Source organism: Anopheles moucheti, chromosome 2 (genome assembly GCF_943734755.1).
Source record: "Anopheles moucheti chromosome 2, idAnoMoucSN_F20_07, whole genome shotgun sequence".
Lineage (NCBI taxonomy): Eukaryota > Metazoa > Arthropoda > Insecta > Diptera > Culicidae > Anopheles > Anopheles moucheti.
The window spans coordinates 56,812,331-56,818,539 of NC_069140.1; positions in this window are offsets into that span (position 1 = coordinate 56,812,331).

Consider the following 6,209-nt stretch of genomic DNA (forward strand, 5'->3'; position numbering starts at 1 on the left):
GGAGTAAAGGATAAGTTTTAAAGTACACGATATTGGAATTTTACAAGACGAGGTAAAATTGGGTTGCGTTACAGGCCTCGAACGCAAAGGGTTGTTTTTTTTGTAAAAATATGACAAATATACGGTCAATGGTCAATTGTGAATTCATGTTGCTGATCGATCCATTCTGCAACCGTGCTTAGAAACCTGCATGATCGATCATTCACTGTGTTTAGCTACTAAGAAACTGATAACAGATATTATTATAGTGATCGGCCCTGTAATGTGCAATGTATGGCTACCGAGGATGCGTTTTGTGTTAGAGATACATGTATCAATGTGAAGTGTGCGCTTATCTGTGTATATGCAACATATTACACAGGAAACGATGTAAGGGAAACAGTTTATAAGGTGCGGGACTGAGTGTGGTGGGTTATGATTTGAAACGCGATCAGAAAGGAATCTCACGTAGAAAATAGAGGAACAGAAGAAGGATGAAAAGGAAACCATGTATTTGATTCTGAGGGCCCGTTGTGGAAAAGCGTGCAAGGCGCGTAATTGCAGATACAAAACAAAACTGAAAAACGTAAAGCATTCTGCACCACTTTCCTTGTCTCATGCTACAGACTGAAACAAATTTACTCGTAGATTCTAGCACAGTAACAGTGGTCTAGCGGAAAGGCAGAATATTTAACGTGTGCACTATTTACACAATACAATTCGACGAGACAAAACAGCGAAATAATAGTACGGTAGGGGAAGTTTCATAAATAAAAACAAAAACCAAACGTAACACGCATACACGAAACACGAAAGATATCGAACAAAAAAGATAGAGGAAATATTTTTCGCTATTTTTATACAACCACTTTGGGCGAGGCGTCAGTTTATTATAGAACTATTTGCATTCAAAAATGAGTACATTGAATACTATATATACAAAAAACTTTACACATATATATACAATCACGTGTCCAAAGTCTAGAGAGCGATACTTATTGTCCTGTTTGCCGCGTAGCAGATAGCGAAGTCCTAAAACCGGAAAAAGGGAAATAATTTGTATGTAATCAGAATTGTCAAAATTTTGATAAACTTTTAACCTCTTGAAAACGGGCTGATAGAAATTGAACAATGAACAAAAATCAAGTAACAAAAACATATTGCGTGCCTTTGAAGAAAAAGAAAACAAAACAAACAAACAAACAAACAAACATACAAACTACCTACACTGACGACAAACAGAGCTACTGAAACCGACATGAAAATAATATGTATCAATCGATTAAGAAACAAAAAGCTGCATTCAGTCCTTTGAACTAACGAATTGACCAATGTAACCGATCGAAACAAAACTGAAGCTGATGAAGACAACCGAGAGTTAAATCAAAGTACAAGAGAACCTAATACTTTTTGGTTTTGTTTCCACAAAATACGCATGCAGGCACACACCATATGTCATTAAGAGTTGGTTAATGAATGAATAGAATCGATCATGATGGGAAGTGAACATTTCAACTAATTTCATCAATTTGCAAGTAGTTTCGAAAGCAAATAGAGCTTTTACTAGAGCCATCCGTTCTTCATCAGTACTTGGTAGTGTTTTAGCATTCTTTATTTTGATTTATTTTCTCTCTCTCTAAATATTACAAAGCACCCTTATGTCAGACACTTGTTTTATCGTTGTTATTATTGTATTTGACATGATTTTGCTTTGCCATTTATTAAACGTTGTACAACTTCAGTTTGCTCTAAAGATAATCATATGGGTGACTTACCTAGTTGATTATGTTTAGACCAAGTTGAAGAGTACAGCGCTCGTTCTAGCTAATTTCGGAAAAAAACTGATCAAAAGGATTTTACCACGTTTTGGAGACTCGACTAGCAAATACATTCAACTAGAGTCAAAGTTACAAATTTACTTTCAGTGTGTCAAAACGATTGTATTGTTGATTTGATTTACGCTGAGACTAAATTTGAGCGGAAAGGTGAATAAGGTCGAACATCATTTAACCTTTTTATGAGCAAATAGAAATAAAGAGAAGAATATATGATCATTAGTGAGGTGGTATGCATCGAAATCAAAATGCGAATGAAAATTGATGGCAGTTGTTTTGAAATATGGAACCTAACTTCCATTAGTCGATCCTCTTCATTCATTAACATTAGAAGGCAGATAATGATAAACGTAAGAACCATTGCCATTGCGAATGGAAATGCTGGTGCCAAAGGTTGGACATATGGAAAGAGATTAGATGAAACTAGTACGTCCGGTAGCACGGGGTGATCTCAACGTCGTTAACATTCTTACACACGGTTTTACGAACGAGATCGCGGTCTCACACTAGCGTGAACTCGTTTGCATGTGAATTTATCAGCGACAACTAGCGAAGATATTGATTAGGAGAGAGGTAGCACTACGTACGGCTGTTGGCAGCAAACACACCAGCAAAAGGTTTCGGAAAAAGAAAATTATAGATTTCATCTTCACTCAGTCAGCTATATAGATTTAATTAAGACTCATCGAGAAAAAAAAACTACGGGATTTTTTTTAACTAAACGCGAATGTTTAAAAATATCGTTTCACGTCACATCAGATGCTATGGGACACACTTTGGAAAACATCAAGCACAGGACACCAGCAGCACATTCCAATAGAATTGTTTTCCAAAATGTTGTCATCATACAAAAGGACCATCATTTTTCGAATGAAGAAGCGTGGAAATGAGAGGGAAGGCAAACAATAGACACGTTTGGAATAATTTTCGTGGCATGTAAGTGTGCTTCTTTTTGTCGCTTTTAAGGATCTCCCATCCCTTGAAACTTTCTCTCAGCTATGTGTGCATAGATGTACCACGCTTATACTCGGGTTTGAAATAATTGGTCAGCATTAGCAACAGCAGTATGAGCGGTAAATATTGAACAAAGTGGCGCTTAACGCATCGTGTGGTCAGCAAACGACAAACAGCAATTATTTAACGATGTAAGAACAGCTGGTAGCAAGTTTCGGTTTTGCTTTGAACACGGTTGAGCAGACTGAGCATTTGTTAATTTATCTTATTTATTTAGACATTAATCTATATAGACTGCATACGAATCAAATACAAACGAAAAGTATATGCCCAACAAGAAAAACAAGTACTGCAAAATTAAAACCACAAAAAGATAGTGCAAACAAAGTGGAAAAAAAAGAAAGTAAACAAAAATGAGGAAAAAAAACAGAAAAATGCAAATTGGCATATTTGCTTAGTTCTTCGATCACGACAAAAACAAAAACCGACCGACCCCAGGTCAAGCTCGGCAAATGGTTTCATAAATGGTTTTATTCGTTGGCAGTATGTTGTTTGTATCGTGGGCTTTTTTAGTGTAGACTATTAAGTCGGTGTGTGAGACCGACGCGAAACTGCTGAAAAGTGGCCTGCGCCAGTGTGGTGCAAAAGCAAAGCTTAAACTTTGGTGTAAGAAAAACAAGTAAAACAAACTGAAACACGAAGAACGTATGTAGAATGTATAAACAAACGATGAAACAAAACAAAAAAAAACAGCTGGAACATGGAAAAAGGGTAAGAAACAAAAAAAACATATTTAACGACACTGCGTCAGAAGCGGTGTGAACTGGTGAAAGATGGTAATTAAGTGGTTTAGAAGCAAGGCGAAAACACAGTGAGCAGAACGTGAGCAACAAAACAAACCAACAAAACATGAAAACTGAAGGATTTCCTTTTTTTGTATAAATTTATACTTATGACATGGCTAGGTATTAAGTAACACACTATACAGATTTGGTAGTAGATTGTCATATATTATTACTATTTCTATATGAGTATACATATTATTGCTAATATATTCTTTAATTTGATGGATAAGAATGCATGTAAATGTATGTATCCGTATGAAATAAGTGACAGAACATAAAAGACGCAACAAATGAAGGGTGAATGTAAGCAGTAGAATAATGCGTTCAGAGCCGGAACGAAATTTCATCAACATTCACGGTAACTTTCGATTATGAGCGAGTGTATTCGAACGTTGAGTTCATTGGAAATTCACTGTATAACATCGCTTCACTTAACCAACAAAATCATGGACGCCAACAACAAAAAACAAAACGTATTCTTCCGCAACTTGAACAAAACGACATAAGCTAACTGCAAGAACACATTTGAAGTAGTTTTCGTAAAAGAACTGTAGCATAATGTTATTGGTTTTTCGCTTGCTCTGGAGCAATGCTTGAACCGATTATTTGTACGTTCCATTCCACGCAATTGCGGATTGCGGAAATAGATATTCAGTTCCTGATCATTTTTTTCCTGCTTTGTTTTCTATTCTTCAAGATCCGGGCTTTTTTTTCTTAGACCACATTTTGTTACAGTACAACATTTGAAGCGTTGCAAAGTAATATGTTGCCGTGAGCCATATGAGTTTCATGTGGATGGATTTTAGCTACACTTATGTACCCTTGCGTACAGCGTGGAAGCGTAACATGTAAATTCAATTGATTGACCCTGAACGGAAACTGTAAGATTTCATTAGGATTTTGTTTGATTGATATTTCGGTAGGAGTTTGCTCTTCGCTCTTAAGTTATTTGACGCCTAAATTAGGAGGTAAGATCACGTCCTGGGAGAATTCCTTCCAATTGTTCTTGGGGTGTCATGGGTCCTCCTCCTAATGTCTTCGGGATTTCGTTGTTCGTTCACCCTGGGCGATCACAGGCATACTACTCAGCACAACTACACAGAAGCAGGAAAGGACAGTGAAACCATACCGGGTGTATATGAGTTTCGGTGAAACAGGAGAATTAATCCTTACGGTGAGCAGCACGTCGTGTTTGGAAACGGAAACGAACAGTTTTGTTTCTTTAGACAAAGCAGCAGTAGTTGTACAGTATTTCATTTTTCCTCACATTTTACATAGTATCGATATAAGTGAGCTACAATTATTATTATCAAGCGATTATAAATAAAAACAGAAAAGCATACAAAATAAAAAAGTGAAATGAAAAGCATGACGGGTGTTTGTGATTAATCGTAAAATGGGTTTATGGGATGGTATCCAATAAAATTCGAAAGAACCTTGGTTCACAAAAACTTGTTTGTAAACCAAAACTAAATATATTTTTTTTTATAAGCCAACAATCTGATATTTTGGAGAAGGGGGTTACCTCAAGTGTCCGAAGGCTCCAGCAGGACAGTGCACCAGCCTTACGTTAATTTAGTCCAAACCCTGGTAAACAATCTAACCGACGCCTTGGACAATACTTTGTGAATTCTTAGCTTTCCGAATTTGAATTTCAACATTTTGTCTGGTTCTATATAATGTCGATCATCAATGAATGTGAGATCATCACTACAAACCAATTTAAGATGGCGGTTCTTAAAATCACGGCAAACGATTACGAAAACATTCGCAGCACATTAAATCTATCTATGGATCGTAGTTGATCGCGTTCCAGAAACCTTTATCGACTTGAGGCAAAACCAATCGTATTCTATTGCTCTATTCTAGGAGCATTACTGCATTTTTGGTATTTTCATATGTACAACCGTATATGGCGTACTAAGAAGTTTTGAGGTAATAATTCCTGTCGCTATTTGGCAAGACACCATTGCAAGTGATAAGATTATTAATATCATCTCCGATCGTTCCCGAGCCGGTTAACGAAGGACTGAGAGATTCTTATCAACTAATTAAGAGTGATTTGGAACACCGCACCAGTCGAATTTAAACAGTACCGAATTTATATTTACCGGAGACTAAATTTAGTATGTGGTTCTCGACGTCTATCTCTAGGAGATAAAGTCCTGTTGGATACACTTAGAAGTTTGTGTACAGCCCATAGTTCTGTTGCGTAACCATATAACCGAACCGAAATAGCTGAAATAGACCAATAAAATACAGGCTCATTTGAAACCAACAGAGTACGTTTCCTATATTTAATTAACCTAAAAAGTACTGTTAACTTAATGTAAAGTATTGTAGAATATTTTCTGGATTAGGTTTTCCACAACACAACTGAAGAGAAATTACGAAGTGTGCGTCGATAGTAAATTCAAAATATGTGCGTCATTTTCTATGAATCGAATGTCGATGTTCGAAAGTGTCGGAACAAAACTGACGGCATCGATTCTGTTGCTTGGGGAGCGGCGAACAGTCGTGTTCGAAAACGTCATGTCAAAGCAAATTTTGCTGGTTGGGCCAGTTTCACCTTACCCGTGAATCAAAATGGCGGAGC